The following is a 26,743-nucleotide window of genomic DNA, read 5'->3' on the forward strand; positions in this document are numbered from 1 at the left end:
TATACTCTATCCCGTCCTATACCGAGATATTATATTATAATATTTGCGTTTACTGATATATTGTGTGTATTTACAAAATTGATATTTGATGTTAAATAATGGATTTTTCTCGCACACTAATAATTTTTTAGTTTGTATTCATGAACATATTTTTGGAAAACTGGTTTGTATAATTTTTATTCTTTATAATACCTACCAATATATTATATTTTATTATATAAAACTATTATTTACCTGTATCCGTGTCATATTGTATTCAATTATCTGAATTATCTAAAAAATAATATAGTCGTATCTAATTACAACGTTCCGAAAAAAAAAATAACAACTTTTATGTATTGCCACTGCAACACTAAATCTGAGTAATAATGAGTAAAATATTATATTCGTATTATTATGCAACACTAATATGGCCTATAAAACATTTTTATATGCGTACGCATTTTAATTAATTATGTTTTTAAAATTTACTATTGTAAAGCATACACAACAAATTATTTTTAAAATTATACAGATTTGAATGATTGGTATACATTCATAGACCAGAGTGTCATTAGTTTTACTGTGTACCTATGTCCTGTATATATAAATTATATACGTATATTAATTCTTAAGTCAAAGTCTTTTATCATTTATCGAAATATATGGTTTATAAATATCGGACCTTTTAAAAATTAGCACATACTCTCATTGCTGCGATTACGTAATTAGACCTATGCGGTTAGATATCTGGTGCATAATATCGTGCAGCTTTTCACAGGACTAAAAAAACGTGTACACCACCCAAACGTACAATTTTATTGTAAAGCCCGACATGAGCTTATATTATGCTCAAAAAAAAAAAAAAAAATTACAAAACGTTTTTAAAAAACCCATTAGGCATCTATATATACGCGACGCATCACATAATATTATAATAATATTATTACAAGTTGTACGTAATATATGTATTATTGTAATGCGCTGTTTATAGAAATCTATATGTATATTAAAACACATCACGCAAGCCTACTCTTCGCTATATATACCATAACTGCTACTATACACTATTAATAATAATAATAATAAACCTACACGTTTTACGTATCGCATAAACATCGTAAACATTACGGATTTACTGTCGTGCAATTTCCATCGGGGCAAACGGGTTTCGCGAGCATATAATGCACCATATAATATAATATATATATAAATGTATGTATGTTATAGGTATGTATATTATTTTTTTATTTCCGATTACAATCTCGCGACAATAACAGTCATACAATAAATAGAGTATAATAGATATTCATAAATAGTTTTCCTTTTTCGAACTAAGGAATTTTATAACTTGAACAGATAGCGTCAATAAAAAAAAAAATAAAAAAAAAAAATAACAAATGAATCGAGTAGGCTTGCCGAGTAAAAAATATTAACAATAATTTATACTATAATGATCATAATTTATATATTATATATGTATATAGGTTATAGGTACACCTCTTGCGATGTTATTATTATGTAATACATAATATATAATATGCGTGTGTGTATTAGATTCGCAAGCGCAATACATAAATTTATCTTTTGTAACAAACTAAATGTTCTGCACGTTTAATGTATGACACGACAAACAACAATATGTATATTTATTTATGTATACAAGAATAAAATTGTACGCAAAAAGACGACGGTGACATCGTAGATGATGGCGCTGCAGGCTGCGCCACGGGACCACTTCAGGACGATCGGTATGGCACCCTGTTACGTATACTGAAGGTATACCGGACAGTTTTATAATGCACTCAGGATACATTTAGTATACGTACAGGGTGCCACGCATTTTTCTTCGAGTCGACATTTGCAGCTCTGCGGCGGTGCTCGGCAGGCAGACCACCGGACGGGCCGACGAGGAACAGCTCTCATTATACACATGTCGTCGTAACCGGTGCAGCACATCTGGAAACGGAAAGACAATAATATATTGTATAATAACTATATGGTAGGCGCGCGACGTGATGTATTCGTATTATTCGTACGGAAAAAAATGGTAAATCGAATGGGAAAAAAAACCCTCTCGGCCGGACGTCGCGAACAATAGCCGCCGCCGGTGGCGGACCGCGAGTCACGGCGTCGCGGGTGAGAGAGAACGAGCAGCGGCGATGCGCGTGTGTGCGCGTATACGCGTATATACGATACACAAAAGATTATTTTTATTCGTGCGCGCGGAGGGTGACAAAGCTGTACGCGACCGCGGCGAGAGTGCACAGCATAATGTATGAGTGTGTGTGTGTGTGTGTGCGTGCGTATTGTATTCGATCGCGTAATTTTATATATATATATATATTATAATGTACACACACAAAAGGGTTACATAGAATAGAGGCCATGTTTGTTGTATAGCGGCCATTCGGCAGGGGCCCAATGGATTATAAAGACTGTGGCGCGGCGGCGTTCGTTTAATAAACGCGGAGAAAAATCTGTACGAAAAGCACGATTACCTTTATATTTTATGCGCGAAGAGCGAGTAGTGAGTTGCGGATGAATTCTCAGCGGGCGGCTGGCAAGCTTCTCGGCGCGATGTGTTCGCGGCGGTGGCGACGACGACGACGACGACGACGACGATGACGACGCACGGCCACCGCCGACGACGGTTGCGGTATGACGATGGGAATTATACGTGGGTCGCGCAAAAGACACGATCGGCGGCGGCGGCTTTTCCGCGGCCCGGCGCGCTGCAAAGTCACCGTCGCAGCGCCTGCGCCTGCCGTCCGCCGCGGGCTTTTGCTGGGCCAACGGCGGGTGGACGCTCGGCCCGCCCCGCCGCCGATCGATACGCGACGAAGGAGTGGCTTTTCACCCAACGCCCACCCTCCCACGAAGCCCGAGCGATTAAGTCTTACGCGCACGCGACCCGAAGGGCTGCGCATCAAAGCGTCATTATTGCAGCGGTCCGCGACTCTCGGAAACTCGAAATTCTCGACGCGTCTCGGAACGACAATAAATAAACACCCCTTTCCGAGCCGTCGTGTGACGCTTTTCGTTGACCCGACATTATACAAAAAAACCTCGCCGACTTCCTTTGTCATAACTCCACCGAAACTCGACAAACTGCATACGTATCACATATATTATAACACCTATGTGGATGTATAATATTAAAAGGCGTTTACAATAGTATCTTTAGAGTGTCAAACTGGCGGATAGGGTGGATGGTACGACCCACAAATAAAGACCGTTGACGGCGCAGAGTTTGGCGTGTAAACAATGCGGTATGCTCGGCTACATAACGTTGACCTGGTAACGCGCAAAGCTTCTACGAGAACACGCGACAAAAACGTACGATAAATAACAAATAACTAAAATACATGTGCAGGACGAACGCTGCGGTTTAGAGAAAAACAAAAAGTACTCGACGGTAGAGTGAGGAGACGATACCAGACTTAACCTAGAAACACGCGCGCTCGCCATATTATACAAACTATATTACCTATACGCGTATATTAGGCGTACGTGTTAAAATTACAATGTATGGAAAAATCGTCACCTCTGTTATTGTTTTTCGTTTCCTCTTCGCTTCCGCGCTGCAGTATTGCCGCACCATTATGGCATTGTGTTGGAATAATATAGTATGCAGTACGCGACGCTCGTTCGTGTGTATACATTGCGGGCATAATCCGTTGATTCCAATTCTCCAGACGTAATATTCCGTGAGCCTCGTCACACGCATTATTCGTGTACATTATAATGGACGTATGTGTGTACGATGGCAGCAGTCGCTGCTACACCTGGACGCAGTGTTATGAATACCTGCGGAGGGAAAAACAAACACGGTACAATAACAATAATAACAACTATACGATGATAACGATATATAATATAATGTAACGCGCTGGGCAATAAATAATATACGTCATTGCGTGACACTGCAGCGGAGTACGATTATAGATAAGTACAATAATATAATAATAAATACGTGCATATATAAAAATATATAATATGATATATATATATATATATATGGGTGAAAGTAAACATGTGGTAACGTACGTGGGATTCGACGACTAAGGGACATAACACATACCTATACCGATCACCGTCGTCGCGGCTCGGATTTCCGTTGTGTATACAACACGCGGATAAGAAACGACGATGACAAAAAAAAAAAAACGAAAATAAATCGCGGTTTTCGGAGCTCACGACGAACGGAAGTCCGCGGCAGTCGCTGTGCAAATACTTCGGGCCCCGATGTGGTACTGTGACGGGTTTTTGCGGGGGCTGGCTTATATATTGTAATACCGAAAACGGGGAACGGAAAAGAGGCGAATCGAAATAAAAAAATAAACCCCCGGCTATTTTTTTTCGTCGACCCTCCGATGTTGCGTACGCTTGAACACACACCGATCGCCTACTCTATATATATATATATATATATTTCTTTGTATTATATGCGGAGGAGATTGCCCAGAGGGTTGTTACATCGAACGGGAAACGGTTTGGCATCAGCAGTGGTGGAGGCGGCGGCGGGTATACTCGCTGATGTTGCATTTATATAAATGCGGCAGCAATGGCGCGCGCAATGGAATTGTACATTATAATGGAGAGGGTCGCCGCCGCAGAGAGTGTCGTAATGGATTCCGCGCCCCCATACAGTGTAAACGTTAAATCGTATATATATATATGTGTATATGGGACTCAAACGTATTGATGGCAAAACAGCTATCGTCGTGCATAATGTGTAGGGTTAAAACGATATAGGGTCCAGCGAGATGTTGTGATATACATTGTTTTTAAAAAATACGAACAGCAGACATGGTTATCAGATGACTAGCGAGTTTTTATGATCATACATATTAAATATATATATATATATGATGGGACACGGAAAGAGTAATTCAAGAAACGCATCGGTTGTTTTTTGTTTTCATTATTTCATTAACATAATTGATTTGAGCGTAATTATATAAAAAAAATCTCAATATAACCACCACCATTATTAGGTATTTAACAGTACTATACACAGTCTGAAATAATTATAAATCGAAACTGATGTGAATGCAACACATTTATTTAAAATCGGTGTAAAAGTAATTATGCCTCTGTAATATTTTATTGCAATGATTTTAAAGTCACAATTTTTCAAACAATAATATTATTCTATATTCATATTAAAAATATTATAATATTTTTAAATAATATATTTATAGTTTGTTATTATATTTTTAAATTAAATGTAGGTATGTAATTTATTAGAACTAAAACATGTAAATGGCAGCAAAATTATATTTGTTTAAAAATATTTGTATATACATTTATTTTAAAAATGATAAAGCATTTATATAAGTTCTCACAGAATTCAACCATCATAATCCGTACAAGTATAACAATTAACAATTATAACACACTACCATTTTATTATTCCTGTGCACTTAATGTTTGTAATTAATGATTATATATATATAAAATAAAAATGTACTAACTAATTTACTTAAATGGTGAAATCGCATAAATTGTATTTCCTTTCGTCGGTTTACACTATCTATAATAATAATATAGCTACACCATGGGGTATAATTTCCTCTGAACATTTGTAAAGTAATAAAATATTAAAATATAGTTGGTATATTAAAATTTATAAGAATGTATGTGCTTGTGTGCATATTATACTATGTACAAATTGAAGAGATTTTACTCAGGGGCCTATTAAAATATAAAATAATTTGCTTTTTTGATAGAAAATAATAAGTGAAATACATTAAATATATTAACATTGTAACGTGTATTTTAACACATTAAAATAGAAATAAATGTATTTATTATTTATTTAAATATATTTTATGTGTTAAATTGTCAGCTATTACGCATCATATAATGTTCATTTAATTGAAAAAAAATATCATGAATATTTAGTTTAGATTATTGGATGAATAAATGGGCTAAATAAAAAAAAATAACCAAGATACATCTATCCTAATAACATCATATTATATGCCGCAACTTAGCCGTTTATAAGAAAAACATATATATATATATAAAACAAATTGTCAAATCAATATAATGATACTATAGGAGGTATATGAGTTATAAATTAATAAATAATTGAAGTAAGTATAATATTATAAATTGTGACGCGTGCATTAGGAACACAAAGCAGGAAACGTTCGACCTAAAATTTCACGGCCCAATAATTGATACGACGTACTTTGCGTCGGCAAATCACGAAATATATGTTTAACATATTGCATAAATGTGTGTCTGTGTGATCCGCTTGTAAAATGAACTAAAATGCAATAACATGCCCGTCTCGGACGCAAACATTATTTTATAAATAAATTATTTTCCTTTTTATTTGTACGAGTATTATTTTTATTCTCACACATATTATCGCGTATAGCTTTTAGCGGCGGAAGCGTACATAATAAATACATTTATGATATGAAAACGATTTCAAACGAGCGCAGGAAAAACTATGATTTATTGTTTAAGCATTGGAGAAATAAGCGAAAGTACTCACCACCGTCGTAGTTTTGGTCGTCGCCATAGTCGTCGTAAGTCGTGGTCGTCTAAGTCTTGATCGTCGCTGTAGTGGTCTTGAGTCTTCATCATTGTGGTGGTCGTCGACATCTCCTGACTTGGTAGACGATGGACTATTGCCGAAACGTACTGTCAGCGGCTATTTAAGTACTGGCCCCGGGCGGCCTTTACCGTTTAATCGGTCGATAATTATAATTATTGTTCGATTATAGTTTCGGCGAGGCTTATCTCGCATATAATATGTCGTTATAACCATCCACCGCCGATTATTTTTACACCGCAGTTGACGCACAAAACATTTAACGATGTCGTTTTAATCTATTTATTTTTTTTTTTTAATTAAATAATTACTTTTATAGTTTGTCCCGACAGCGATATAATTGTCATGCCGACGTGATGAATTATATATTTTATTCAATCTGGCGGCCTCAGATAAAAATTGTGTTTAATGCTTATTATATACGCTATACACGAGTCTTATTCTTATCTTTTTCTTTTGCCATCTGCGAGTAGCTAAGTATTTTTTTTCCTACAATCAAACCACATTATAGCGTTATATTATAATACTAATATAATACTATTTTACGGTTTATATACTATCTAATATTTTGTCTTGTTATATCGTGTTATCATCGTTTATGACCTAAATTTGGTGTTCAGCATTATAACGATTTCTGACAACAATTAATTGCCGGTCATGATGTACCGAATACGACACTTATATGTTACCTATCTATATAATATGTATTATGTATATATTATGTATGGAGAGTTAAAAATGTTTAAATAGATAGTATTTTATATTTTATTACTTTGATGTTAATCTACGAAAACAGAAATCAATAGTAGTATGTTAAATTAATTTTAACTTTACTCCAGATTCTATTTATGCATTTGTTATTATCTACTAAGTACTAGCATTTAGATATTGGATTTTTTGATTTAATGTCAATTAATATTGGTTTTAATTTTTGTATTTGACATTAGATATCTGATATTGACATATAATCGTATTTAAATGTTATATAAAATATTTATTTACGGCTTAACATGCATTTAAGATTTGATGGGCGTAATAAAAACGATATAAAACACTTTTAAAGCACTTACAACACTATCAATAGCTTATTCAAAACTGAAGAAATTTATCACTGCAGGCCCCACATACATATTAATAATTGATATATTATATTATGAATTACTATCATCAACAACCGTCATTCTTAATTGAATGAGATAAATTATTTTACTATTATTTGCATACTATATATTATATAGTATAGTTAATTAATATTTAAAATATTTTTTCAATGTAATATTTTTAAGTGTTTATAACATTGCTCATGAGTTATGAATCATATGGTCTATGTTTTAAATTTAATATTAATAATATTAAAATTTGTAAATCATAATGTTCAGTCATTAGAAACATTATTTTTGTCAAAAACCAGATTATTGAGACATTATATAATACTTGGTATTAAACAATTTGAAGTTAAATTTAAAAGAATATGTTTAATATTTATGTAAGAAAAACGTTATGACAATAAATTCAAATCTCAAGATGGTAAAGCTGTTGAGTTTAATTTCATAGTATACATTTTTCATGCAAAGTAATACATTTATAAAACCGAATTAAAATAATAGAAAAAATAAATAACTACTTGTAATTTTATAGAAAATAAATATTGTTAAAATAACTGACTTACAGAGAGACTCAGTAAATTTAAAAGAAATAGTAGCCTAATGTTATTTGGTGTTATAAAATTGAATATTAGTGCCAATTTTTACAGTGTGTGTGACATAATTATACTTGTAGTTTTAAATAATCGAAAAATGTGAGGTATTAAATTCTTAATGTATAATTCAAAAGTCTAATGAACTGTTTTTTTATTATAATTTCTTTTATTTTATTATTTTACGTTCATGTATTTGTCAACATAATCCCGATAACTATTACTTGTAACTTGTAAGTGTATATTATATTATTATCATCATTATTATTATTATATATATTATAATTATATACATGTATAAACACATAATATATTTATATAATAATATATTATATAGATGTTCGCGTGGACTGTGGAATACGAATAAAATATATTTTGAATAGAATTCATAATATAAAAAGTATAATATTATTTTATTACCTCGTATTAACCTTCTCGGTTGGCCGCAAATATAGCAATTCATGTTTTGTTATTCCAGTGAGAGGTCAAATAATATTATAGGTGCATAATCGAACAACTATGATCGTTTTCAGACATTATTAGCAATAAACACATTGTTCAGTTATATTACCCTAATTACCTAATATAGTAGTATATATTATGTATATTTAAATTCTGAAATATACCTATGTAGGTACATGTATAACATACACTATTAATACTACACTCATATTATATGAGAGTATAAAAAACAATAACTGTTGGCCACTTTTAATAGTGAAGAAAGTATAATAAAATTGTTGAACATTTTTAACGATTAGGAATTTATATTCAGACCAACAATAATTATTACAGTTCAAGACATAATATCTTTAAATATAAGGAAAACTATCCACCCAGTCCGTGGTAAAATATAATGTATCTACAATTGAAACGGAGTCCAAATATTACGACGTCACAGTCGAGGTCGTTCACAGACTCAATTTTTGCCGGTAAACCTACATAACACTCCTTTTATTAAAACCGAACTCACAGCGATATTAAATATATAATAATAATATGTACTGCGGCAAGAATAAACATATTATACGGAATCAGCTAAGCGTTTGCTATCCGATTTTCCCAGACATACTCGAAAAAATAAAAACTTTCTTCTTCCCCGCGGTTTTTAGTTTTTACGACCCTTGGCTTTTTCCTCTCCCACTTTCTCTCTCTCTTTCTCTCTCTCACACGGTTTTTTTAATTTATCAGCTAACTATATACGTGCTGGGCCCAGAACAGCAGTTAAATTACAGTTTTTACGACCGCCTCGCCGGCTTGTCAAGCTCTCCGGAGCGTATATATAAATATATATATATGCGTGCGTGTTACATTATTACACGCGCCCAATGTATGTGTGTGCGTATACAACGCACGCAGCACCCCGTCCTCCCACTGCACGACACGGGATCACCGCCTCCCGGCCATGCATTAGCTTTATTTTTTTAAATTACACATCGAAGAGAAAAAAATGTACACACACACACACACACACACACACATATCGATGCGGCAGACTAAAGAGATATAGGGGCCGATCGTATAACATGCGAGCACACGATATATAAATTATAAATTATAATGAATACAATAATATTGTACATGTTATATATAATCGCTCGTGCGTTAAAAGCGTGCTAGGTAAAAAAAAAAAGGAAGCACCGCTCAAAAAAAGATATACCTTATTGTTGTAAATTGTAGGTTTATCCCTCTCTCTCGCCATACTTTTTGAATTATACGAAAAACGATGACACAGTAGCATAAAATAATTTACATACCTATGTTCACTTTATATGGGTGAGATGTGATTTGTCGTATGACGTAATTGAAACGCAACCGAAAACGTTTTTGTTTTATTCCTATAATTGGGTCGTTTGATTATTATTATTATTTATTATTACTCTTATAGCTGTGCCGATGTTGGAAAGTATTCCCTCTTAAACGTTTGTATATTAAGCCATCACGCGTTGAACATATATATATACAAGTATATGTATATTGTATATAATGTACCTACATAATATACCGTCTCGAAATGGCGGCGTTTTAGAATGACTCATTCGAAGATACTTTACGATGAATATACCGTTACTAAATATTATAATATTTATCGAAGACAATTATATACGATTACAACAATCATTATTTTAAACTGCTCAATAAATCACAAACATAATCAATTTTGTGGTATACTCGGGGACTGTAAATTTTCTACTGCGTGATCCTTAGACAAAATAATAATACGATTGTAATAATAACATCACACTATAGCAGTCACGAATGTTTTCCACGCCGTGCGATCCCAAGCGTTTCGATTACAAACTTACTGCTGCGGTATTACAATTTATTCAACGTTCGACCGGCGAGAGTGACTATAATATTATACAGACTCGACGTTCTTCATATAAAAGGAATAATTACATTACAATAGGAATACACACCGTGTGTTAATATTCTTCCGGTGTATACCGGTTTATAGGTGTACACAATATATAATTATATATAAGAGCAACAATGTAAACGCGAGTATTTACCTATTGATAAAGACATATTCGTGTCCAAACTTATGTATAGGTAGCCGGTATCCATACTTAGATAGATCACGCACACGTTTGACCGAGAAATACAGTATCGAACGAGTTGTAAATCACATCACACATATTGCAATGATGCCGCATTGGTCTTATTTCAAAAATAATTTATCACGACACACCGTATATTCTCAATTCTTATCTCGGAATGCAGACCGACCAGCCAAACCAGTATATAGCTGAGCCTTTTTCGAACATGATATTTTCTGAAAATCTACAAGTAGTACAACTGCATAGATGGCACGTAATATAATTATAATAATATATTAGTAATTTTTCCATTGCGGTACTTAAATGCGTATGCGTTTGGTACGTCAAATTACGAATTAACATAAGTACTTAAACTTATAAGTTATAATATTTTCAAATATAATAATAGGCCCATATTAGTAGTACCCATAATAATACTGTATACAAAATAAAATATTATTTTATTATAATATAAACGGCACATTTCGCCAGAAAAATAGCATAAGATGGATCATCACAGATATCCCACACTTTTCCATATATCTTTCCATAGTACTAATTTTGTAAAATTCTCCTCACACAATGCTGATGTCAATATGCAACAAATATCCCGACTTTGATTTTTTTCATTTCACATATGATACTAAGAATAATTAAATCTCACGTTAAGTACCTACTGAAACGGTACAGCCTAGATCATCATTATTATTATATTACCTACAATGTTATATTGCAGTATTATTAATACCATTATGATATACTAATTCAATAATTAACTCAAACATTGTAATGTAATGTCTCGTGCATACTTATTTTACAATATTGAGCTCTCTCTTTTATTTCAAAGAAAAAATCATTATATTATTATTATTATTATTATAAGATATAATATAGACTACATAGATATAATGCCGCCGAATAGTATCGAATAATATGTTTTAAACGCGCGATGGCGTCGGTCATGGATGTAATTCGTTTATAATAATATATTATTACACACACGAATATCGTTTTAAAACCCAATGAATGTCGGGTCACGTTAACCCGACGGTCGGCGCATTTACTCGCAGACGGGAAAAAAATACCATTGAACAGGTTTAACGGGTACCCGGCTGGACGTTTTCTTTCCCGATGCACAATTCGATAGTAATATCGGCCGGATTCCGTGTACGACTCGTTTGTGGATAGGCCACATGCGTACATTATACATTATAATACAGGTATATATACACTATACATGTATACGATATGGGTTGTATAGCTTACTCTGCTACAGGAACGTTTTTCGTAGTGTTTTCGTTTCCTGCACGTTTTAACAAGGTTTACTGTGCCAAGAATAAAATATAATTTAATATAAACGATATCGTGGGGGGAGGGGGGCGTGAATAACCTTAGATACTTATAAATTAGGACAACGATTTTTGCTGTATATTCGACAATTTTTAGTTTTGATGATTAACATTGGAATCGATTTATTAAAAAGATAGTTTTGGCTAGGTTAAGACAATATTATGATTATAACTAGGCATATTTTTAGAAAATAATTTAAATAATATTCTTTGATAGTTTGAAACGGTTCGTTGCGACACAAAAACTAATCGTCATTTTGGATCTGAAAGTATACGATACAAGTGTACCTAATACAGTATGAAACTTCTGAATACTCTCGGACTCTGAAAATATTGTACATTATTCAGAAGCTTCAGATTGTCGTAAATTTGTAATTTGTTCTTAAAAAAAAAAAAAATCGCTATTTAAAGGTTCCATTGGGAAACGTTTCACTAGATAAATATTATAATATATGCGTCTTAAATAATAAACATTGAAGTACATAGTTTTTTAGTGATGCAATATTTGCTCTTGTTTTCGACACATGATATTATTCAGTTGTTCGTTTCACAACAATGTATACTAAACGAAAATCGATATTTGAAAAGGTTCAAATGTTTATGATGCATAAAAATCACCGCAGTCTACATTAAAGTACCGTAAATATATATATATAGTCAAAATTCAAACATTTCAAACGAAATTCGTTTCGAAATATTAAGTGTCAACCGACTCATGCGTTAAACATATTGTGTAAAATCACAATGCAAATTATTTACTTGCCTAAACTTGTACATGTAATTACTACCTGTCATATTCAAACGCCGAGATCATCATGGCCTTTAAGGTTTATATAGTTTTATTATTTTTAAATGTAAATATTTACACAATATATAATTGTATTGTTGTAGATTTCAATAATTCTATGTACATGTGTATGTCTATATAATTACGCTTGTAACGAATCGTGATAAACTCACTTATTACGTTCGTGCAAAACGAAATCCGCACTGATATATTATATAATATATTGTATTTTTGTACAAATTTATGCAGAACCATTAATAGAAATGTGCACAAAAATTTATACAAACACGATTTATCTATTTAATCATCACAAATTCACTCATATTTAACGCACAAAAATAATTCATGCGATTGCTACTGTGTGTATAAATTTACGTAGGTAGTACACCATTACTATATAGGTATACACAGAATATCTATAAACAATCAAAATAATTTTTTATGAATACACTTGGGAGTAGAATAATTTATTTATTTATACAATTAATAAACGAGCATTGAACAAAATGTACTATAATAATAACCTGGCGGGATTAGAAATAATAATTCTTACTCGTATACGTAGAGATCGGTGTGCGATAAACATGCACGAATACATATATATACATTTTATTATTATGGTCTTACAATTCAAAGATGTTTATAATATAATTAAATCGTATACAGAGTTATTAAATTTAATTAAGTCTCGATCTGATGGTTGTCGACGATGAACACGTCCGCATGATTACGCATGATCGTATACTATTATATTGGTTTTATCGGCGACATATTAAGTATAATTTAAATACACTCAATTAAAACCAAAACCGTCCATTATTAAACATCGTTCACGTTGATAATTATTAAATATTATCTGCAATAATAACACCAGAAGCATTATTAAAAAAAAAAAAAAAATTATAAACGCCTATTTAGTTATTTAAAAGTTTTTTTCTTTCATTTACAATTGATGAACGCAAAGAATATTTATACTCTTTATTTTTATTAATCCTCATTGTTTTGAATAATTTTTACGGTTTTACATGTTTTTAAGTGTGTTTTTATGTGTGATAAAAGAATATTATGTAAAATAGTAATGAATATATTATAAATAAAAATATGATAATAAACAAATAATTTTAAAGTTTATTTATATATTGTTTTTATGTTTTAAATTGAATTCAATAAACTCGAATACTAATGTATTACATAATATTATATCGCTAATCATAACCGATGATACACAAATAATTTATTGAGATGTAAATTATTATTTTTCAAATCGTGCGAATATTATAATTTACTTGTAACGGGTGAAGACTATCATGTATATATTATATATATAATAGCACAAAAGCTGCAGCAATTTTTCTCGATTGAACAAACAATACGATCACTCGACCGCGAGGATATTAATTTGACGAAGGCCCAAGTTCTGCAGTTTAAAAAGTCAGTCGGGATAATGTGTGTAATATGTCACGTACAATCGACTATTTTACATGCGTTCCATATCTGCTATGTAGTATGTACAGATAATTAATTATGTATAGCTATCATTAACAAATTAACGGAGCAACAATAATCATATAGTTTTATCGCTGTTGTTCAAATCAATATAATTACTTTGTACACGAATTAATATAATTGAGCGTTTAAAATAAAATAATATACATAATATAAGTACATTTTAAAACGATACAATGTACACACATTATATATTTTGACGTATGATAATGTTACAATTGCGATATAAAAACGTTTTTAATAATTCGATATAATATAGATGCTTACTATTATTGTTGTCGCGAAATATTCAACGTTTGCAAATCAACTATAGTAGCACAATAGAATGTCTACTATATTTTTACTCTACTATAAATAGAAGGACAGACTTATACGTTTTGTAAGATACGGTATTCGACGTTCATAATTTAATGATTAACAGAAGTGATTTTAATTTCAAATTAAAATCGTTCTCATAATAAATCGTTAAAAGAATAAGTAATAATACCTACATTTAAATTATTTTTTTTTTTTAAACGTAAAAACTGCGATATTCGTAAACTAATTATAAACCGTGAAATCGATGCCTGAAAAATAGCACTCCGCTACAACGGTCGTTGTACATATATTCTTATAGGTACCGTACGTCCGTACATCAAAATATGATATGAGAAAATATATCTGAATACAGGTATTATAATAAAGTATGGTATCCATTATCGGTATAAATTATATAGCAAAATCGTAAACATAACGTAGGTATAATATATTAGGGTCCCGACGAATGTTTAAGCCCAACGTACTTATATACACGATAACTGTCGTACACTTTTATTGGTTTTCGGCAGTACACCTATGGCCCGCGTTTACGAGAATATTCGATTGCGAAAACTATTATAATATGATGGCGTAAATTAAAATAATATATTGACATATTGCGTTGCGTAAAATATGTTACTAACAATGTGTGTGCGTGTGTACGATTGTTTGTACAAAAACAAATTCCCAATTGATCGGTGTGAATTTATCGAGTGTTATTATACGTATGTTATCTTGTGTGCGTTGGTTTTGTGTCGTTTAACGGGAGCGACGCAATAATCAATATAAATAACATAAAGCCGAGAAACGCGTATAGAATAGGTCGTACGTATAATAGTATAATTTAACGGAAAATCACCATGATGTACGAAGGACCCTAAATGACTCCGTTAAGTAAACGAATCGAAGAAAAAAACGTCCCTCATTGTCTATGTAGGTGCGGCGCGTCCGGACCGTATTTCCTCGTCCGTCGTAAACAACGACGTATTCATTCGAGATTACAGTCGGACATCACCGTGTAAATGTCCATGTGTGTGTGTGTGTGTGTGTGTGTGTGTGTTTGGTGAACATCAGAATTTTATTGATAGTATACTATGTTATATAGGTACATCTGAAAACAAAACTTATGCGCGACACGTCAAAAGCTACAGTGCGAAAAACATCGACGTCCATGGCCGTCGTCATTGTCTGTATAATATTATTACGTCGTATGATAAATTAAACGTGATCGTGTTCGTGTATATAAGGGAGCGCGCGCGTGTGAACCGTGAAGTAGATACGCGTAAATACTGCTGTAGCGGCGGCCACTGCAGTAGAGAGGATATATCGTCGAATGTATATGAGATGACGATGGCTTCGCTCCAACACTGCTGGCTAGATGGCAAACATATTTTTAGTCGTTTAACGGTCATGATATTAATATAAAACGTCGCAGTAGGTAAAAAATGCAACCGTTGTGTTGTCACAAGAAGATACATTTTTTTCTTTATTCTTAGAACGATTAATTACATTGTATCGCGTCTATATATAATGTTATAGTATGGTAAAATAAACTGGTAAATAGTGCTGTTTTATTTATGTCTAAACGTGGTGGTCCTATGTATCGATAGCAATCGGAGCATAAATATATATATAAACTAGTATTTTTGAGTACGAATTTATTGTATATCGATTAAATTCTATGTGCTTATAATTGTATTATGTATGCCGTATTTTCATCCCACCTACACTCTGGAGTCATAATCGTATATGTCACGTAAGCTTAGCAAAAGTTAGATAAAAAAAATTGTGTCCCGCTAGTACACAAAAAACTAATCGAATTTCGCGTCTTGTAAGATTTAAATTGTGTAATATAAAAATGTTTTCAATTTATACAGTTATACCGACAATAACTTTAAGTAAATTCATAATTTTCAAAAATATCTGGATACAGATATATTTTATCAAAAATGTATTAAGCGAATACTATACTGGTTTTCTAGAATAATTTACCTATTCTTGCAGTTGTAAGTTATAAATTACAACTGCAATTAACGAAAAAAATAAATAACATGTTTTGTCTTAAATATATTAGAAATAATAAATATTAACTTAACACAACAAACCTATATTTGTATATATTACTCAATACGCTTGAAAACATAGGTACTAAGTAGTATATATCAATTTCATAATATAGAAAAAAACTATTATAAATGTCTAAATAACGCAGCTTTAATCAATATTATGATCGATGTGGAGGTAAAATGGAAAAAGTCAAAATCACTCATTTTCAGGAATAAATGAAAAGTTGTGTCATTTCCGTATTAACCGTAATGGTTTTGTCATGTATAGATAACAATTTAAGATAGGAAAAAACAAAAATCAAATACTTTGATAGTAGAAAGTACATAGAGCATTCTTCTTTACAGAATAATGACCGAAAATGGCTAAATTAACTTATTCCCTTTTACCGCGTTCATCGAAACGAACGATGACATGTTTTTACTCCTAATTATTAAAAACCAGAAGTAAAGTGTTTTAACCACGCGCGTAATATACGAGTATAATATGCATTATACACGAATCAGATTGTAATACGCATAATAATATATATATATATATAGTTTCGTTCGTGCGTGTGAGTTGTTATGGTACGTATATTAGATTACCTATAACGCGTCAACACGTGTATGCTATTGTGACTAATGTTATGGAAAACGGAGTTTAAAAAATAAATAAATACCGAACCGATCGCGTAATGTGACTGTTGCAGTAGATAATAATTACACACACACACACATATATATATATATTATATACACGTCATGTAGAATACGTCTATACCATATTATTATCTTCTAATAATGGCGGCAGTGGCGTCGGTGGCGGTGTTTCGGGAGACGTTCTCGAAAACGTTAAAAAAAAAACCAGTCGTACAACACTATTATTACATAAATATGATTGCACTCAAACGAACGGACGGACAGACAACGTTTCGCGCACCAAGAGATTCGGACCAAAACTGATAGGTCACATACATCCGACTAACCCTTTGCTGGTTGCGTTCGATGACATTCTCCGTGTACGCATATAAATATAGATAGGTATATGTGTGTGTGTGTGCATATGTAGACCACCGAATTGTCGTGTGTACGGATGTCTGTTATATTATACATAATACATACCCTTGAACGTAAACAAAAAGAACATTATCAAACGATCCAACGGATCCTGTCCGGCACAAGGTCATCGCCGCGCCGGGGATCACGTTTAAAATACATTGTATCCTTTTATACGACGGTGGTTGTCGGCAAGAAATAATAACAGTAATATGCGTTCCAAGGACGTAGACCTTTGTCCAGGACGTATTATTCCGTAAACAAATTCAATATTACGACGCATGCCGTGATGTCGAATCTACGTACACAATAATATAATGATACTTATGTGTGTGTATGTTTGATGTATGTATATATATATGTATATACATAATATTATAGAGCCTATACAATAACAAAGCCAACTTAACTCGAGCGGCAATAATATACGGGGCAGCGACGGTTTACACACGATCTTACAATGTGTTTGATATAAGTATATAATATTGTATAGGTACATAGTGAGACTCGCGGAATGTTTCACATACGAACTGTTAGACAAGTCTATTCTTGTGTTGAATTAGGCTACTAACTTTTTGAACCGAAAACGAGATCACTCATAACCTGAACCAGTAGGAATTTGAATTCCTGCAAATTTTGTTTTATGTACGGATAAACACTAACCAGTTTTTGACAAACTAAATAAAATATAATCTATAACCTATGTACCATAATTATACTTTAATATACCTTATAAATTATAAGTTTCAGGCTTAAACGATGTAAATGTTTAATGGTCAAGAAGAGGAAAAAGAAATATTATATATAATATTGGTCGATATGTAGAATATGGCAAGTGAAACGTGAAAATTATTGTTTATTGTCAGGTTTGAAACTGACTTTGTGTTTGGCGTTTACTACACACTATCATCTATTTAAAACGAATTCATGTACTTATATGATATACATGCGTGTACATAGGTGTTCATAATGTGTCTGTATAATTATTATGGTGTATTAAATTATTTAAATTAAAGACAGTAACATGCATATGGGTATAAGTGTATAACCCGTGAAGTCCTGCATTGTTGTTTGTTTCGTTTTTTCGGTGTATACGCGCGTATTACTTCCAGCCGCATACACCGACCGATTTAATAACGAGTTTTTATGTCGAAAGATGAAAATCTACTCATTTATAAACGTACATGTACACATGTATAATAATAAATATCAAACATTATACTACACTACTGTGTGAATCATACAAAGCGTGAAGGAAATAATTGCTGTAATAAACTCTTTGCTTTAGTAGAAAAAAAAACAATAGTATAGGTATGTATACAGTATACATAATATTATATAGATGATATACTTTTCAAAATCATCTATCTTCATCAGCACTCTTACAGTCTTATACGCGAGTTAACGACCATCGTCGGTTGTAACTTATAATTATTTAATGTAATAAACATATTTTCAACGAGAGTTTTAACTAATAAATATTATTTCAGTTATCGACACTCGTCTGTGTCGGTGTTCGGTTTTTTTGTTTTATACTTGAAAGCCACCAAGTCATTGGGGCAATTATTGTTATTATAATTTAATGCGAAACGAGTCACGTTACAAACGAAACACATGTCCTTTACGGTAATGAGCACGGCACAGTGGCTTCACTAGAATTCACCATATATTATAGTCCAAACGTCTCAACGATGAAAAACGGCACGTGGTATGAGATGTGAAATAGTCGTGATTTCGCCACGTACCACAGGAGGCTGAAACTTTGCCGGTTTATGCTAAAAATTAATTTTCTGTTTTCGGCTATTTATAAATAACAGTGTTTTCGCAAATGAATTTATGTCAATATTCATCATTACATTTTAGTAAATTATTATAGGTACAGTGACTACTGCTAGTAAAGTAATAACTAAATAAGTGGCATATTCACAACAATTATATGAAGGATATAAAAAAATATATATACATATATATTATTTCTATGTATCTAATATAAATATTTTTACTTTTTATGTTGAGAAAAAAACAGGAAAAGTTGAAAACTCGCCGAAACACCCTTAACAGTCTAACTACTCTAACTACATAGTAATACTGTATAGTGTATACCATTAATATATTGTCTGCGTGTATTAAAATAACACATAAATTATATTTGTCAATATTTTTCTTTGTACGTACATAAAATAAATAAATAATCTGCTTGCTATCTACCTCGGATAGTTTGTCCAAGATTCATATAATTAATAAAATATTAATATTTTTCAGTTTGTTATTAGTGTTATTACTATCAATAAGCCATTCAATCCAAATTAAAAAAACTAAAAAACTCTTTAAATTAATACGAATTAAAACTACAGTATAATCATATTACCTAATATACTTAAATTATATAGACAAACAATATTTAGCATAATATAATTTATAATGTCATTCTTTAAACACGTATCCACTGATTTCGTGATTATTTTTAAATGAATTGTTCATTTCGTTTACGTTTATCAATCATATTGAACAATCATTAGTGTAACTTAATATATATTATGATAAAATTATATAATATTTTACTACAAACGTATATATACAGGTATATCAATATGAGTGTAAATTTTAAAGACAAATAAATGTACATCAGTATTATTAGTCATTACTCGATCATATTACTATTATTATGTTGTATTTTTAAATACTAACGTTAATGGATTCACAAAATTTAAAACTTATTTATAACCTAATTTAAAAGTTATGAAAAACGGAAAGGTTATTTTTGACGGAAACCTATATCGGCCGTACATTGTATGAGTTTTCCGTTGATAATGGAACTCACAGTTATTCCCTTGCCTATTATTCGTATTCCGTACTTAGTATAAAGTATATTGAAACACACATAACCCATTTTACTATCGTAGAATTATTATACCATAAATTGAATTATAGATTAAAAATCGAAGAGAGAGACGCTACCTTTAACCGCCTATCCTGGGTGGTAAACGAAAATGGACCTCGTTCATATTATTTATTTCCACTTCAGCACTAATGTTTTCGACACTTCGTTTCGCATCAATTTAGATGATATAAGTAGACGCACGTTACTTTTATCCATTTATATATTCCTATATAGTATATATTGTAGTCGAGTATTAATCAACATAGTATTAGCCGAAAAACGATTTTCGTGACAAAAATATTTATATATAGCTGCGTAAACTAATTTCGTTAAAAGCATATCGTATTGGTAGGTATTATCGTATTGGTATTAGTATTAAAAACACGTGGCAACAACCGAATAGTATTTATTATTATTATTTAACTAAAGAAAATAAGTAAGTATATATATATGTGAATGTCATTTTTTCGAAATCATTTTGTGATTTGCCACATAAATATATAAATATGATATAACATAATAACCTCAAACGGTATAACTATCTACATATGTGATGCAGGTAAACATGATTTCACGTCTTGGCGAGGTTATGTGCTCTTTTATAATAAATATATTACACACATCCTACGCGCTGGTATGATAGTAGTTTTTTTATTAGTATTTTGATAAGGGTGGGCACGAAAAACATCATATCATGTATATTATATATAATAATATATAGGTAGTATTGTGTATATTATATTGAAAAGAATTTAAATTATGGAGAAAGAAAAAACCTTTCAGGCACGGTTCGAAAAGTATTCTCAACGCTGTCAGTTTTCTTATATTTACGATACGGTCCCGAACAGTCGCTTTTTATGGAATACAAATTGTTTGCTTATACGTTTTTTCGGTGAGGCGCACACCACACATATGCGCGCGCCCGTCGCACATATAACTCTTGAGCAATATATAGTATATACATTGATTATACATGATTGATAGATTTATTGTTGTTTACAGGTATAGCACGGTGTCATGGTATATTTAATAAAATATGACCGTATAACGGTGCTTGAATATTATATAATTTTATGATAATGAATAATGATGTACCAATCATATGAAGAGCGATTTAAATATCATATTTTTATATATTTGTAATGAAAAAAAGAGCAAGTAAATAACCACTCTACTATAATACAGGTAGAGCGTTGAATGTATTTCGTAGTCATTGAGTGGGAAAAATAATGAAAGACAAGTTAAAGTAGAATTCAATGTTAAATTATTTTATACGATTAAAAACGATTCTGAACAAATAGGACGCCAGGACGGTCCAACTCATTGCCATTGGTAATCAATCAGTTGTCAAACAATAATTTTAATAATAATATTAAAATTTTAAAAAATGTTCGTATTTTTTTCCTAATTGTTGTAAAAACTTCTAAAATATATGTATGCCTCTCAATAGTTCTAACTAGATTCATTTTTCTATAGTAACCTCCATCAATGTTGATGATCACAGCAACTTTTTTAGTAAAAAATTTATAATATCAATTCGCAGTTCGTCGTGTAAATGATTATTTAGTGAAACACAAAATTTCAGAACAATGAAATAAAATACTAACTACGACTCACTCGTGTTTTTACTAATTATTTATAAATAAGAGTAATTTATATGCACAATAACATAATTGCTGTAGTCTCTGTATGTTTATAACATGCAGTCTCAGTGCGATAATACGCATTTAGACAAATCACGTTTTTACTGATACGACTGCAGAGAGCAGATCAAACCAACAACTATAGCAGCGTTTAAATATTATGGGCACAAGCTTTATAGACCGTAATTCGGTAATAATTGTACAATGCATCGTAAAAATTATACGGATCTTGTGGATCAGTGATTCGTCATGTATAGACATCCTAATCATATTATTGTATCGTATGTATGTCTCATATAATACACGTTTCACGGTCTCGTAGAATTATATTACCCGCACCGACATTTTGTAGTCCAGACATAAAATTATATTCAATCCGGTGGCAGCGACGATTAATAATAAAAGGCGCTCGATCAGCGCTTGCCGGTCATTCGTGCACTTTGCGTCACGTCACATAATATAATATACTGCACGCGCACATTTATTACACACACACACACACACACACATATGTATACGTATCATCTATACATCGCAATATTGTTATATATAATAATATGATCGTACCGCTGTGGAAACGCGCGTGGTGCAGTAAAAACGAAAACGTTTGCCAGTCGATCTATATAACACCCATACAATAATGTGTGTAGTATTATTACGGTACGTATATCTATATTTGTGTGTGTGTATATATATATGGTACCAAACAGCGAACGTATATGGGTTTAGCAGCCTCTCCACGTGCGGAGCGCGAAATAAGATCGCGTCAGGTCCCTCGCCGAAACGATTTAGTCGCGAAACCCACGTACACGGTTACGGGGGCGGTGTGTATGTGTTATAATATGTATATACTGTGTGCATGACCATCTCTCTTTTCCCTTTACCCCCCCCCCCTAGAGGACCCGCACACACATATATACACGCGATAATATTAAAAGGTCTGTGCGCTTTTTAATGTCTGTGTGTCGAGAAAAACTCGACGAGGCCCTGCTGCTGCCGCACGCGAATCCGGGTGTGAAATGAGCAAGAAGGGGGGAGCGAAGAGTACTTATATATATAGTTGTTGGTCGGCGAGAGGGCTTAGTGCGAACGGCCATTTTGGCGAAACGACAGAGACCGCGATCGAGCTGGGGGTGGCGTGGCCGACGGGTTTTACGCACAAATACATATATATATATATAATAAATTATAACGAGCACGTATATATATATATATATATATCGATGAGGTGCAGTGCGTGTGCTGCGGCGGGTGGACGGTCCGGCGCGGTGGCGGTGTAAAGATCAATAGTTTGGGCTCCACCTACGCGATCCGAGATTCGCGCGCCCCGCGTCGCTGCAACCGACGGTGAACAAATTTCAACCGTCAGTACCCCGATTCTATACATGCTTCAATACATGTGTATACAAGTATATTCCGGTAGCTGATCGTGAAAAAAAATAGAAAACGTATCAAACTCCCTGTGCACTTTGTATACATTTCCGCACTGAATCTCAACGTTTTCGAAACGAAATAGACAATATTTATTTTAACTGCACTTCGAGCTATTTCCTGCTTAGGTGTACTATTAACGGAAAAACAGGCCAGAATGTTCGTGAAAAACATCCATATAAAATTTATATAATTTATATAGGACAAATACCACGGTTTTTTGGTTGCAGTGTTATCATATATGCATGTGTACAATTAAACAAACAGCAGAAAATAAATAAAAACGACGTCTGACGTGAAAAAATAAATATTATTTTTTACATAGTTGATGTTTAATAGATTATATTTTGCGAGCATTCGAAGATGTGAAATCGTCAATCGTAGTCTAGAGTGTCTAGACGGTGATCGATTTGAAATCGTATAGACTACATTTGAAGCGGAACAAAATTCTATAACATATTTTCATCGTTTCTTATGTATACAAAAGTAACCCTGAAATGCAGACACGCGTGATGTACAATAGCACCAAGCATTCTGCAGTAATATATATACACCGAGTAAAAATAAAGATAGATTTAAAAACGGTGACGAATACGGAAATTTTTTCAAACGTGAAACAAAATCAAACCGTCGCGCGTCGTATAACCATACATAATTAGACTGTTTTGTGTTGAACGCTTTCAATTTCAATATTATAATAAATTGCAACACATATGCTTCGTGTAACCCCCAATTCATATAGGTATATCAACCAAACGTCAATTCTTAGTCATACGGCCGACGTTATTATCGTAAATTATGTTTTTAAACTAAGAAATATCAGATTTCTCAAGATTAATATTTTGTTAACGAGTAAATTTAAGTCGAAACAAGAGTCTTGTAGATAATTGTATACAAACACGAGGTCAAAGAGAATAAAAAAAATATATTTTTGACCGATTAAACGATGGAAATATTAATTAAAATGCTAAGTGATTTATTTTATCGATATACGATAATTTGTATAACTAATACAAAATATACTAATATTATTTATAATTATGATTTATCTATTTATATATAAAATACAAACAACAAAATAATGACTAACCGAATTTTTAAATGTTCTCTAATCCATTTTATTTTTCGTGATAAATTTGAGATAAAATATGTATAAATATATTATCTAAATAAAATTAATATAAACAATTTATAATCTGTTTTCTACAAAAAAAAAAGAAAAAATATACATATAAATACTGATGAAACCTTTTTAATACTTATTAAATGATTCAATGTGAATAATATATACGTAGTATATACATATAATTTTATTAAATTAAATAATTAATACTTTGCAATTGTTGTGATTGCTAAAAATTTAATAAATGTTAATAGATACAATACACATTAGTACATTGCACAAATACTGATACTACACAAAAATTCTACACAATACTTTACAGAAATATTAACGAATTTTGCATTTTAAATAAACATTATCTGTAATCTAACTTAGTTGCATATAAGTAATTTAAAAAAAAAAAACAAATTTCCAATGTTTTCAGATAAATAATTTTACGTTTAAAATTAAATAAAAATATCGTTATGGTCAATAAATCAATTAAATTAACACTAAATAGATTATTAAGATCGAAAGTCGTGAAACTAACTCAAATCAACAGGCGCACATACATGACTGGACGAATTGTATGTGGATCATATGTGTACAATTCGCACGGCGTGATGTAGTCTTAATGCTATTCATGAACTGAATTAAAAACAGATTTTTGTTCAGTATTTTTTAACAGAGAATAATATAAGACCCATTTCGGAGACACAAACTGTAAATTACTTTGGTCACGCGTCAAAATCGAGCCGGCTCCTATTGTGAGAATTCACCCTCATAATGGCCGAACCACCAGCCCCGCACTATTCGATGACCTTCGACTATACATACGTGTTATAATATAATATTATTACCAAGAACACACCTACGCGCCTACGGCACTGTATGGTTGTCCTCGCTGCTACACATTATAACCAAGCCCAAAAATCATTTACGTTTTTTGTCGTATATAAGTTTGTTACTGAACCACACACACTAAAAAAACATACTGGTAATAAATCCAAGTCGTTTGTAAATTGTATTAAAATCACTCATTTTAATTTTTTTTACATGCGTATAATAATGTCGTACATAATAATATAGTTTTCTCACTTTAAAAAAACATAATAGAGTAATAATATTCTTGATACAAATTCGTTTCAAAAGATAGAGTTTTAAAACTTTATCTTTTTTTTTTTTTACTGACAGCAAATGACACAGAACAAACAGCTAATTATCTGGTAATTGACACATTATCGTAACGACTTCGTAAAACATTTACATAAGATTTATCAGTATATTGTATTATCTGTATTAGTAAGAATTATTATAAGATTATCAAAAATATTTGCTATATTTTAGCTAGGACAATTCGTCAAGCTGTGAACACATCTCACCGAAATTTGAGCACATAAAATATTAAATCATCGTGGCATATTGCACTATATTGTTATAAATCCCACGGGTCGATTTCGACGCCCGCCGAAATTACTTTTGGTTCCACGTCATAAACGTCGCCCCTCGTCATAGCGCGCGTTGTTATCAATTATTTATGTACCTATGGACATAAAATTATTATTGTATATAGGAACCTAATACCTAAATACTACTATGATATTGTGGTCGTATTGTTTTAATAAATGGTCAAATTATATTTTATAGTCGTGAAAAATATTTAGAAAGCGCGTGAAAAATTAAGAAGAAGACATTGTTCACGTTTGCACTGTTTCCGCAATAAAAAAAAATTATATTAATACTTTCGAAATCCGATTGTGAAATAAAATATACACAGAACATCGCTGGGTGCTAACCTATCACATTGTCTGCATACCAAAGGCACATAAAACAAAATACAGTCTATCTTTTATAAAA

General features: G+C 31.9%; 1 long non-coding RNA gene across 1 annotated transcript; it reads right to left on the reverse strand.

Moving 5' to 3' along the window:
* Window positions 1-1,809: 1,809 nt before the first annotated feature.
* On the reverse strand, window positions 1,810-6,619 carry LOC113550885. The gene is made up of 3 exons (XR_003405086.1): window positions 6,494-6,619; window positions 3,527-3,789; window positions 1,810-1,938 (listed from the first exon to the last, which is right to left on the reverse strand). It is a non-coding gene; the product is annotated as an uncharacterized LOC113550885 (long non-coding RNA).
* Between the last annotated feature and the right edge of the window lie 20,124 nt (window positions 6,620-26,743).

This window comes from Rhopalosiphum maidis, chromosome 2, assembly GCF_003676215.2.
Source record: "Rhopalosiphum maidis isolate BTI-1 chromosome 2, ASM367621v3, whole genome shotgun sequence".
NCBI classification, from domain to species: domain Eukaryota; kingdom Metazoa; phylum Arthropoda; class Insecta; order Hemiptera; family Aphididae; genus Rhopalosiphum; species Rhopalosiphum maidis.